General features: G+C 42.5%; 1 protein-coding gene across 3 annotated transcripts in view; it reads right to left on the bottom strand.

The window, feature by feature from the left end:
• Positions 1 to 14,145, bottom strand: part of plppr2a (phospholipid phosphatase related 2a) — a 56,728-nt gene that overhangs the window by 33,932 nt on the left and 8,651 nt on the right. The gene's annotated exons all lie outside the window — the stretch shown is intronic.

The raw sequence follows: 14,145 nt of genomic DNA on the forward strand, positions 1-14,145 counted from the left end.
AAGCCTGACCAGTGCAGCGGGAGACAGAGAGAGAGTGGAGAGAGAGAGAGAGAGAGAGAGAGAGAGAGAAAGCTGGAGGAAGAGAGAGCGAGAGAAGGGAGCATCTACAGGGGAGAGGAGGAAGATGGAATAAAGACAGAATAAATAGAATTCTACTGCAACATGAAGAGAGAAAACAAAGAATATCAGAGAGCGAAAGAGAGACTGGGAGTGAGGAGGGTGAAAAGAGTGTGAGATAGAAGGAGAACTGCTTGCATTGGTATCGGTGCCGGCGCGCCTGAGTCTACTATGGAGGAGCAGTGGGTGTATTTTTGGATGCTGTGTGTGAAGAGTAGTGTGAATGTGAACATAAGCATCCTCCAAACCAGTTATATGAGCTGACATCCCCTGTGACATGTTCAAAGTCTGATTCCAGGGTTTTTCTTATATAGGCAGATCCATGGATATCAGAGATAATAATACACTACTGAGATATCAACTCAATTGCAAGTCGTCCTACAGTTTAAAAAATATATATGAAAATGGTTTCTCCATGTAATATTTTCCCCCATCTTGAATAGACCAAAATATACTTTTCCATTACTTTTTGTATCAAATGGAATATACACTGTACAGTAGTATGGTGGAATGGAGCTGCATCTCACTTTGTAACTCAAATACACACAATAAATCTTAGCTGTATGGCCTCATTTATCAGGGAAGTGAAGGGACAGTAATAGCCCCTTTCCTTCCACTTAGCTAGGGACATGATGCTGGGTGAGGGGACATGATGCTGGGTGAGGGGACATGGTGCTGGGTGAGGGGACATGGTGCTGGGTGAGGGGACATGGTGCTGGGTGATGGGACATGTTTCAGCTTCACACTCCCTTAGGATATTATCTGCGCTCCATCTCCCTCTGACCATAGACACTGCAGACATCTGCGACACACACACACACACACACACACACACACACACACACACACACACACACACACACACACACACACACACACACACACACACACACTAGGGTACTTAGATATTTATATATTTGTTGTCTTCCCTCTCTCTACCCTCCCTTGAGAGAGAGACATGTTATGCCATGTGCGGTTGTCATGGTGAAGAATATAATTGTAGAGATGAGTTCACAATATTGTGCAATTTCATTTCCTCTCAGCAGGATTTGTGATTGCATAAAGTATGGAGGTATATTGTCCTCATTCAGAATGATTCAAGGGAGATCATTGTAAGAGCAATGAAGAACTAGTGATGACCAGCAGCATCACTGAAAGATACATAAGAGCTAAACATAACCTCATATACTTTATAATTGGCGTTATATTAAATGATACTGTATGTTCTATCCTGACAATGAGTATGCGGAGTAGGTTCATGTTTAAGTAACACATCTGAAATAATGTAGGCTATTACAGATACAACATTATCTTATCAACAATGATACCCAAAGCCCCTGATTTATCACATACCAAGCTAATGTTATTCTCTCATTGTGTATCTTTATCCCCAACAGCCTGGAGAGAAACAGATATTTTGAAGTAGGAGTGAGTCATATCATTTTCCCCTAGCATTATTTTACATATGATCTGGGAGGGATCTGGGTTGGATTTGAATCGTTACATTCTGAGAACTGTCCATCTCACAGTAATACATTTTAAAGACATCTGAGAAAATGTATGGCATTGTGTCATTAGCAGTACATTGTTCAATAAGACACAGTACAGTACAGTAGTGAGGACATTATTCCCATTCAGGTGCCTTCTTGTACAAACCCAGTTGTGGGTTTGTTGTTTTTTGTGCCAGTCTCACTTTCATCTGACTTGTTGGACCGGTGATGTTCAGACACATTATTTACACCCTGACACCTCCTCAACCTCCCTCTGCTGCTCTCTCTCTGTCTCTCTCTTCCTCCCTCTCTCACACTCAATCACTGTCTACAGTATCTCTCTCTCTGTCTCTCTCTTCTTCCCTCTCTCACACTCAATCACTGTCTACAGTATCTCTCTCTCTGTCTCTCTCTTCTTCCCTCTCTCACACTCAATCACTGTCTACAGTATCTCTCTCTCTGTCTCTCTCTTCCTCCCTCTCTCACACTCAATCACTGTCTACAGTATCTCTCTCTCACACACACCAATGTGCTTGTATCTGACTGGTCCAGCTGTGCTGCTGTCAGAACTCATATCAACAAATCCCTGGTCAGTCATAATTCCTAACCAGTGATTGGATGGTCACAATGTGAAACATGGCAGTACTGTTTACAATGTGGGCCGGTCCCTTTTAATATCAACCAGTATAAAAACAATCCTTTAAAGGGGCAGAATAGTTTAAAAAAAATGTATTTTTCAAAGAAATATCTGATATTTCACCACCCGCAGAGCGCAGCGCCCAACACCCAACACCCGTCCAACTAGAAAGCTCTTCCTTTACTCTTAGTCACACACTTCTGGGTCGTGGCCAGGGACTATCTAATGTGATGATGAATGTTAAAACAGTGTGTCCTCTTCATTTCCTTCATGGTAATTTAAGTTATTATGCATGTTTCATAAGACTGAATAGTTTAAAAGCTCTACATTTGAAACTATTCTGTTTCCGAGCCTAAGCAAGTGGACATTCGCTCAGGTATCCTGACTGTGGTTATACAGTTATACAACTATGTTTTACTGATCAGGTGTTTTGCAGGGAGCTATTGTGCTAGCTAGTCCCACTTTAGTGTGGTTCTAGCGCTGGTATGTGTTGTTTGTGGTGGAATCGTTTCAAAATGACCTGCATCCCTTGCAGAGAGATACTTTCTAGCTTGGTATCTTGCATTGTTAGCACTCAAACACAGGGGGACATAACTGTCATTACCTTCAATGACCACAGTTTGAGTAGCAGTCGTGACACCAACACTGCTGAACACAGTTACCATGCCGTTCCCCTTTGCAACAAAGTCTGGCATGTCATACACATCCTCACAGCACCAGTATTCAAAATGACACAGACAGGAAGCAATTTTGCCCCTTTCTGAAATGACTGTTCTACCTCCTTGCTTAAGTATGACATTAGGAATTTCCCATTGTGTGTATATCTTTTCCTTTCAACATGTCATATTTTATGTCCTGTCTTTCTTCATTTTCCTCAAATCTTAACCTTTACCTTCCCCTCGCTCAACCCCCTGATTCACCTCCTAAAACGATCTTTTGCTCTTTCTCCCCGCAGTCTCCCCTCAGGGTTTATTGTTCTCCACGTCTCCTCCACTCGTATTTTCCCAGCTGTTCTCTAACATGGAATGTTTTAACTCTGGTGAATATTTCATAGCTGTACATCTGTGTTTACAAGTTCAGGACAGACCAGAAAGACATAAAGTACTTGAAGACACCATTTAGACTACACCACTAAACTCAGGGAATACTCCATCACTCTCACCCCAAGCTTCCAGATAAAACATTTATCATAATCCTAACTCCACATCCTAATCCTAATCCTTGGGTGTAATCCTAAATCTTTTCTTTTGTCCCTTTCATTAAAAGAATAATTGTAATCGGGTCCCGTGTGGCTCAGTTGGTAGAGCATGGTGTTTGCAACGCCAGGGTTGTGGGTCCGATTCCCACGGGGGACCAGTACGAAAAAGAAAAATAAACGAAGAAAAAAAATGTATGAAATGTATGCATTCACTACTGTAAGTCACTCTGGATAAGACCATCTGCTAAATGACTACAATGTAACAATGCAATGTAATCCATGTTCCCTATAATACTGATACAAGAACGCAGATCATGACTGGGTTGGTAAGGGCACGCTGTTGACACTGAATGTAAAAAACATTAGGAACACCTTACTAATGCTGAGTCGCACCTCCTTTTGCCCTCAGAAAGCCTTGATTCGTTGGGGCATGGACGCTACAAGGTGTTGAAAGGGTTCCACAGGGATACTGGCCCATTTTGACACCAAGTTGTGCTTCCCACTGTTGTGTCAAGTTGGCTGGATGTTATTTGGGTGGTGGACCATTCTTGGTACACACGAGAAACGGTTGAGCGTGAAAAACCCAGCAGCACTGCAGTTCTTGACACACTCAAACTGGCACGCCTGGCACCTACTACCATACCCTGTTCAAAGGCACTTAAATATTTTGTCTTGCCCATTCACCCTCTGAATGGTACACATACACAATTCATGTCTCAAGGCTTAAAAATCCTTCTGTAGCCTGTCTCCTCCCCTTCATCTACACTGATTAAAGTGGGTTTAACAAGTGGCATCGATAAGGGATCATAGCGTTCGCCTGGATTCACCTGGTCAGTCTACAGTATGTCATGGAAAGAGCAGGTGTTGTTAATGTTCCTAATGTACACTCAGTGTATCTCCCTAAAGAGTACATAATATACTATTCCTGACCTGTGTGCCTGCCATTCATGTGTAAGCAGGCATGTAAACAACCTATGTCATGTATGTTATATGATGTTTTATGAATGTTATGGGGGATTACAGATGTAGGATCTTAATTTGAGCCAGTTTTCTGCAGCAGGAAAATAATCCTGCAGCAACAGAAAATGTGAATCATTATGTGGACATTTCTGTAGGGGTTGATGCATTTTTCGTGAGAGAAAATCAATTCTGACATTTCTAAGTGGAAATGACAAACTTTAGAAGCCTTTTTAAAACTCAAATACATTTAGCAAGTTTTAATTTCCTGCTGGGCAGAAAAATTCTCAGCAACAAAAGAATGAGGAAATTAAGATCCTACATCTGTAGAGATGCAGTTTGCTTTTCAAAGTGCTTTTCTCTGCCTCCATGTATGATGCATTCTCTCCCTCCATCTTACGGTACACGGTCTAACCTTACTCCACCACTCCAAGCTCTGCTGACAGACCTCACCCCCACTGAGAGGACAACTTTGCAGATGGACTCCCATGCTGAGTGGACAAGACTGTGTAGCGTGATGCTCACTACCACTGACTACCATACTCTAACACAGGGTCAGCTGAAATATTTGAACATAGCTTTGTCTCAACGTACAGTATGTTTTTCTCAGGAGAAACAGCCATGTCCCTTTGTGCTGCTAAAGCAGTGTACTCTGAAAGAGCAGTTTTGTGTTTTGCTGGGTGGGGTGTGCGGGTTCAGATGGAGAGCTGGGCACAAGGGCCCACGTCAAACACATGCTGTCCATTAAGAGCCCCCAACAGCCTTCCACTCTACTCCCATCACACACGGTACACTGAACCGCCCAGACATGACAGGAGACATGAGGAGAGAGGAGGGGGAATGCAGGGAACAGGTGCAGGACTGGGGGTGGTGGTGGTAGCAGCAGAAGTCCCCTCTCCCCCCCTCTCCACCCTCCACAGTCACAAAAATAACATTCACTGAGGACCAGGTCCAACGGTGAGGGTAGAGGGCACAATAACAGATGATTTTATGATTCACTAAGTGTGTAGATTAAAGAAAAATCCCTTCAACCTGCTTCCCTTACCCTATGTGCATACAAGTGTTTGTGTGTGTGTTGGTGTGTGCTGAATCACATGTTGAGCTGTGAGGCTCCTCTGTAACTAACTGTAAAGTGGGCTGGGAGGAGGGCTCAAATGGACGTTGTGTAACCTTTAAAAACACACCCCCCTCTCCAGGGTACTGACCAATGCATGTGGAGAAGAGAGATCACTCCTGCCCTCCACACTATAAGACATGATGCAACAACACAGAGACGGTTGTCACTGGCATCCTCAGTCTAAGGAGTTGGCGCTGCCCTCATTACATACAACTTACTACACTCTTATTGTGTGTCAACAACCAAATCTCTCCTAGGTAGATGTTGCCATCCATGCAGCTGACAGCAGGTCAGTGTTAATTATAGCTCAACTACAGACAACAGTAGAGTTGGCAGGGCTGTGGTCTATTCCTGATCTCAGGCCTGTGCCAGACAAACAGGTGAGCTGAATGGGAGATTAGTGAGGCTGGAATGGAGATAGATTGATTGAAGAAAAATCTACTCTTAATTTTCTTCAATCCTACTCTCTCTTTCTCTTCATTTCTTTAATGAGATCCATCTCAACATCTATCAGACTCACATGTCGAATAGCTAGCAACATTAGAGATAATATGTTTTGCTCATTCTGCCAGCCAGAAGCTGATCATGTGACTATTTGACAGAGCAGAAAATAGTCAATAGAAACGTGTGTGAGAGAGTGTGAGAGAGTGTGAGAGAGTGTGAGAGAGTGTGAGTGTGAGAGAGAAAGAGACAGAGACAGAGAGAGAAACAGAGACAGAGACAGAGAGAGAGAGAGAGACAGAGAGAAAGAGAGAGACAGAGAGACAGAGAGAGAGCATGAAAGCATGAGAGAGCAAAATAACGGAGATGGAGGAGGAAAAATAGATGGATGAGGAGAGATGGGAGATTAAATTAACAAGAAGTATGTCTCACTGTGCATTGTTGGGGCTGTACAGATCCCAGGGGTGGGAGGAAGAAAGGAAAGCAGAGGAAGAGGAGGTGTACAAGGATGGAGGGAGGAAAGAGAGGAAGGGATGGCGGGGGAGTGGAGGGGACAGGAAAAGAGAAAGGTTGAGAGGGGGTGAGTGAAACTGGCATATGAGATGTACTGTAGCATGGAGAGGTTGGTAGTTTGGCATGCTTTCAGGGCTGTGTGTGTGTGTGTGTGTGTGTGTGTGTGTGTGTGTGTGTGTGTGTGTGTGTGTGTGTGTGTGTGTGTGTGTGTGTGTGTGTGTGTGTGTGTGTGTGTGTGTGTGTGTGTGTGTGAGAGAGAGAGAGAGAGACAGAGAGAGAGAGTGTGAATAAGAGAGAGTGAGTGAGAGATAGAGTAAGAGCGAGCGAGAGGAAGAGAGAAAGAGGAAGAGAGAGATGACCGATCGGTGTGAAAGAGTGGAGGAGGGGAAGAGTAGAATGGGTACAAAAGAGAGAGATCTGAGCTGAGCTTAGATCGTCCTCCAGAAAACATCTCTAGGGCTCCTTCTTTAAATATCTCTTTCTCTCTGTTTCTGCTTTTCAATCTTCACTCCCTCTCCCAACCATTCTTTCTTTTCCATGTAACTCTTATCTTAGCCTCTGATTTCCCCCTCTTGTCATGAAATCCCTCTCACCCTATTTTCAGTATAACTCTTCTTTTGTCCCAGTGATGTCTCTGTCATAGACTATGTGAGGATGGGTGGGGCTGTAAACTGGGTTATAATGGCTGGTAAACAGACCCACAGACCAACACACAGGGGGGCCTGAATCCCTGGGTGTAAATATTCAGTCAGATCCACACCCTTGCATAGTGTGGGATCAGGTAGGAGACCCTGTACCCACATTACACTGATTACACTGCAAAAACACATACATTACTGCTATAGCACATATCACAGTACCTGCTTCTTATGAGTGTAGACACACTCACCTGCAAACTACGTGAATGAAGGCTTATACAATCTTTACATTGCTGGTCCTACATAAATATGTAATTACACAGGAATAGCAGTTAAAGCTGCAGTCTACGATGTTGAAATTTTGAAATATCCTGAGACATATTAACCATATTAGAACTGAGTGTATGGAAATCTACTGCGTGAGAAAGGGGAGTGCAGAAAGTTATGCAGCCAACTGCTTAAGGTGTTTCCACATATTCTATGTTTTGAAACACATTTAATCCCAAATGAGGTATTATAAATGAAACACTAAAAGGATGGGGGGTATTATAAATGAAACACTAAAAGGATGGGGGGTATTAGAAATGAAACACTAAAAGGATGGGGGGGTATTATAAATGAAACACTAAAAGGATGTGGGGTATTATAAATGAAACACTAAAAGGATGGGGAGCTTTGACAAAGTGATACTAAGAGACCACATTCACAGAAGATTGATTGACAGCTGGCTACAGCGACAACAATCACCAACTTCTATTTCATATCGTCTGAGATCCCTAAAGATTGGAAAGCTGCCACAGTCATCCCCCTCTTCAAAGGGGGAGACACTCTAGACCCAAACTGTTACAGACCTATATCATCCTGCAATGCCTTTCTAAAGTCTTCGAAAGCCAAGTTAGCAAACAGATCACCGACCATTTCGAATCCCACCGTACCTTCCCCGCTATGTAATCTGGTTTCCGAGCTGGTCATGGGTGCACCTCAGCCACGCTCAAGGTCCTAAACGATATCATAACCGCCATCGATAAAAGACAGTTCTGTGCAGCCGTCTTCATCGACCTGGCCAAGGCTTTTGACTCTGTCAATCACCGCACTCTTATCGGCAAACTCAACAGCCTTGGTTTCTCAAATGACTGCCTCGCCTGGTTCACCAACTACTTCTCTGATAGAGTTAAGTGTGTCAAATCGGAGGGCCTGTTGTCCGGACCTCTGGCAGTCTCTATGGGGGTGCCACAGGGTTTAATTCTCGGGCCGACTCTTTTCTCTGTATATATCAACGATGTCGCTCTTGCTGCTGGTGATTCTCTGATCCACCTCTACACAGACGACACCATTCTGTATACTTCTGGCCCTTCTTTAGACACTGTGTTAACAAACCTCCAGACAAGCTTCAATGCCATACAACACTCCTTCCGTGGCCTCCAACTGCTCTTAAATGCTAGTAAAACTAAATGCATGCTCTTCAACCGATCGTTGCCTGCACACGCCCGCCCGACGAGCATCACTACTCTGGACGGTTCTGACTTAGAATATGTGGACAACTACAAATACCTAGGTGTCTGGTTAGGTTGTAAACTCTCCTTCCGGACTCACACTAAGTCTAAATTAAATCTAGAATCGGCTTCCTATTTCGCAACAAAGCCTCTTTCACTCATGCTGCCAAACATACCCTCGTAAAACTGACTATCCTACCGATCCTTGACTTCGGCTTTGTCACCAAAGCCCCATATACTACCCACCACTGCGACCTGTATGCTCTCATTGGCTGGCCCTCGCTTCATATTCGTCACCAAACCCACTGGCTCCAGGTCATCTATAAGTCTTTGCTAGGTAAAGCCCCACTTTATCTCAGCTCACTGGTCACCATAGCAGCACCCACCTCTAGCACGTGCTCCAGAAGGTATATTTCACTGGTCATCCCCAAAGCCAACTCCTCCTTTGGCTGCCTTTCCTTCCAGTTCTCTGCTGCCAATGTCTGGAACGAATTGCAAAAATCACTGAAGCTGGAGACTTATATCTCCCTCACCAACTTTAAACATCAGCTGTCACTGTCACCGATCACTGCACCTGTACACAACAAATCTGTAAATAGCCCACCCAACTAACTCATCCCCATATTCTTATTTATTTTTGCTATTTTGCACCCCAGTATCTCTACTTGCACATCATCATCTCCACATCTATCACTCCAATGTTAATGCTAAATTGTAATTATTTCGCCACTATTGCCTATTTATTGCCTTACCTCCCTAATTTTACTACATTTTCACACGCTGTATATAGATTTTTCTATTGTGTTATTGACTGTACGTTTGTTTATCCCATGTGTAACTCTGTGTTGTTGTTTTTGTCGCACTGCTTTGCTTTATCTTGGCCAGGTCGCAGTTGTAAATGATAACTTTTTCTCAACTGGCCTACCTGGTTAAATAAAGGTGAAATAAAAAAATTAATAAAAAACTTCCTGAATGCAAAATGGTATAATGCTCCAATCAGGAATGCTTTAGAGCCTCTTTGATAACACAAACTAGGTCCAGGAGAGATACTTGTGTAGTGTAAAGAGACGGATCTAGATTCTAATCAACTCAAATCATCAAATACAATTTTATTCGTCACGTACTTCGTAAACAACAGGTGCAGACTAACAGTGAAATAATTACTTACGTGTCATTCCCAACAATGCAGAGAGAAAGAAAATAGAGAAATAATAGAAAAGTTAAACACGTAATAATAAAAGTAATAATAAATACACAACGAGTAATGATAACTTGGCTATATATATGAGGTAGAATTACTGAGTCAATGTGCAGGGGTACGAGGTAATTGAGGTAGATATGTACATATAAATATTAATAAAGTGATATGATGATAGATAAAAGTAGCAGCAGTGTATGAGATGAGTCAAAAAAAGTTAGTACAAAAAGGGTTGATGCAGATAGTTAAATAACCAAATAGCTAGCCAGACTAACTAATTAGTTGTCTCATGGCTTGGGGGTAGAAGCTGTTCATGGTCTGTTGGTTCCAGACTTGGTGCATCGCTACTGCTAGCCATGCGATAGCACAGAGAACAGTCTATGACTTGGGTGACTGGAGTCTTTGACATTATTTAGGGCCTTCCTCTGAAACCGGCTGGTATAGAGGTCCTGGTTGGCAGGGAGCCCGGCCCCAGTGATGTACTGGGCTGTACACACTATCCTCTGTTACACCTTGCCGTCGCATACCAAGCAGTTGCCATACCAAGCGGTGATGCAGCTCGTCAACATGCTCTCAATTTTAAATCTCTCTTTAAGAGATGTGTAAGAAATCTACACCACATACCCCCCTCTGAGTGGTACAGTGTAAAGACAACAGCTCTCCCACACCACATGTCCATGCAAGAATTACCTTAATTACCCTAATACCAGTACGCAGCATTTTTGTTTTGTTAACCAAATTCGTGAATCATTGCATTAATCAAGTCTGCAACACTATGTGCAATATGGTTTAGATGAGAAGCTCCTGTATAGTTTGAATTGCTATCCTCATTTTGTTTGTCCATATACTATGACATTAACAGTATGCTAATAGCTACACTCACACATGAAGCCGGAATGTGGCTTTGGCCACACCACATCAAAGGCTTGTGTAAATAGAAAAGTTGCTACTCTGACGTAAATAGAAAAGTTGCTAAAGGACGTAAATGTAAATGTAAAATCTCACTAGACATATTTTACTAAATGTAAATCCACCTTTAATCTACACTCCCTGTCACGACTTCCGCCGAAGTTGGTTCCTTTCCTTGTTCAGGCAACTTTCGGCGGTCGGCGTCGCCGGTCTTCTAGCCATCATCGATCCACTTTTCATTTTCCATTTGTTTTTTCTTGTCTTCCCACACACCTGGTTTCAATTCCATCATTACATGTTGTGTATTTAACCCTCTGTTCCCCCCCATGTCCGGAATTGTTTGTTTGTAAGTGCTTGTGCACGTTATTCTGGTGTGCGACGGGTTTTGTACCCATTGTTTGATTGTTCTGTTTCCGGTGGTTTTTATTATTAAACTGCGCCGTTGTAAACACAGTTTTTTCTTAGTGGGTCTATCATTTGTTTTTCAACCGACCTCAACCCAGTTGAGATGGTTTGGGATGAGTTTGACCGCAGAGTGAAGGAAAAGCAGCCAATAAGTGCTCAGCATATGTGGGAACTTCTTCAAGACTGTTGGAAAAGCATTCCAGGTGACTACCTCATGAAGCTGGTTGAGAGAATGCCAAGACTGTGCAAATCTGTCATCAAGGCAAAGGGTATCTACTTTGAAGAATCTAAAATACATTTTTATTTGTTTAACACTTTTCTGGTTACTACATGATTCCATAGCTGTTATTTCATACTTTTGATGTCTTCACTATTATTCTACAATGTAGAAAATAGTAAAAATAAAGATACACCCTTGAATGAGTAGGTGTGTTCAAATTTTTGACTGGTACTGTATACGTTTTACTGTTTAGAAATAAAAGCACTTCAGGCATCTAATATCCCACCGCACCTGAGTAGCGCAGTGGTCTAAGGCACTGCATCTCAGCGCAAGAGCAACACTACAGTCCCTGGTTTGAATCCAGGCTTTCAATCAATCACATCCGACAATGATTTGGAGTCCCATAGGGCAGTGCACAATTGGCCCAGCGTAGTCCAGGTTTGGCCGGGGTAGGCAGTCATTGTAAATAAGAATTTGTTCTTAACTGACTTGCCTAGTAAAATAAAGGTAAAATGTGAAGGCATCATACGTTTTTGGACAAATTCACTTACAGTACATTCGGAAAATATTTAGACCCCTTGACTTTTTCAAAATGTTGTTATGTTACAGCCTTATTCTAAAATGTATTAAATAGTTTTTTTCCCTCATCATCTACACACAATACCCCATAATGACAAAGCAAAAACAGGTTTCCTCCAGACGTGACGCTTGGCATTAAGGCCAAAGAGTTCAATCTTGGTTTCATCAGACCAGAGAATCTTGTTTCTCATGTTCTGAGAGTCTTTAGGTGCCTTTTGGCAAACTCTAAGTGGACTGTCATGTGCCTTCTCCTGAAGAATGGTTTCTGTCTGGCCACTCTACCATCAAGGCCTGATTGGTGGAGTGCTGCAGAGATGGTTGTCCTTCTGGAAGTTTCTTCCATCTCCACAGGGGAACTCTGGAGCTCTGTCAGAATGACCATTGAGTTCTTGGTCACCTCCCTGACAAAGGCCCTTCTCCACCCGATTGCTCTGTTTGGCTGGGCGGCCAGCTCTAGGAATAGTCTTGGTGGTTCCAAACTTCTTCCATTTAAGAGTGATGGAGACCACTGTGTTCTTGGGGACCTTCAATGCTGCAGACATTTTTGGTAACCTTCCCCAGATCTGTGCCTCGACATAATCCTGTCTCGGAGCTCCACAGACAATTCCTTCAACCTCATGGCTTAGTTTTTGCTCTGACATGCACTGTCAACTGTGGGACCTTATATAGACAGGTGTGCCTTTCCAAATCATGTCCAATCAATTTAATTTACCACAGGTGAATTCCAATCAAGTTGTAGAAACATCTCAAGGACGTTCAATGATTACATCAAGCTTGTGACTACAAACTTGTTGGATGTATTTGCTGTTTGTTTTGGTTGGGTTTCAGATCATTTTTTGCCCAATAGAAATGAATGGTAAATAATGTATGGTGCCAATTTGGAGTACTTTTATTCTAAATAAGAATCAAATATGTTTTTCCGACCACTTCTACATTCATGTGGATGCTACCATGATTACGGATAATCATAAATGAATCATGAATAATGATGAGTGAGAAAGTTACAGAGGCACAAAGGCCACACCCCCAATACATCGTTTTTGGAGAGCATGATATTTATGCCTCTGTACCTTTCTCACTCATCATTACTCAAAATTATTTCCATGAAACACTTGTATTGGGTACAACATAATCTGAAACAAAAGCAAAACAAACAATGAATTTGTCCAAATACTTCTCAAATAGGGACCTCCGATTCTCAATCTCATTCGTGCTTCTCTCATTATTTTCCATGAACAACTACTTTCCCTTCCACAGTGCAGAGCTGCTGAAAACACTGTGCTGTAGCTACCTCAAGCTGGGCTGGCTGGCTGAGTGCTGAGTGCATTCTCCCTGCTTTGATTCAGAGGCCAAAACATGAAGCAGGGGCAGCTCTTTAATGGACATTTACCAGATGGCAACCAAAGGAAAAGTCATTTTTTCTTTGTGTCTTAGCACTCCAGCTGATCACAGCACTCTAAAAAAAAATGGTGTGTGTGTGTGTGTGTGTGTTCTTTGTGCACTTCACTTGAAAGACTCTCTCCGACAGGTGTGATCACACAAGTGTTACACCATCACACACTGGGGTTATTTTTAGAGACGGAGGAAGCAAAAGAGAAGGAAAGGTGTTCTTTCACCTATGTCAAGTGTTAATGAGGCTGTGTGTGTGTGTATATGTGTGTGTGTGCGTTCTTCTGAACATTAATAAGAATTCTATGAAAATCAAGGCAATTCCTTTTCAAAGACAAATGTGGAATATTCATTACAGTAAATTGTCACCATTACCATTCCTTGTCCTTACTGTGAATAAACCAACACAACAAAACTGAGCTTCATTGGCTAAATTCAACATTAACAGAATATAAAGACAAATTGACTCTGGTTAGACACACAAAACCACGACAAAACAGTGTTACTGAGCTTCCAAAAGCAGCTCTGAAAGCCTTAACAGTACATCAACAGTGCCCTCTGGTGGGTACAGAGTCCTTGCATGAAACGCCGAGGGGAATGGTCCATCACACTGCATGTGTTGAGAGATAGATGATGCCCACACAAACACAATTATGAGTACTGCTCATGCCAAAGACAAACACCCCTGCAGTCAAGGAAATCTCCACAATGATTCTGACTCATAACCATTCAGTCCATAACAGTGGCTGAGAAAAGTGGGACATGTTCGATAAGAGGGTAAACAGAATGGGTCATTTTCAAGTCCAAATAAAACATTTGAAAAATTGAGAGTAAAACAGGTTAT

This window comes from Salmo salar, chromosome ssa03 (genome assembly GCF_905237065.1).
Source record: "Salmo salar chromosome ssa03, Ssal_v3.1, whole genome shotgun sequence".
NCBI lineage: Eukaryota > Metazoa > Chordata > Actinopteri > Salmoniformes > Salmonidae > Salmo > Salmo salar.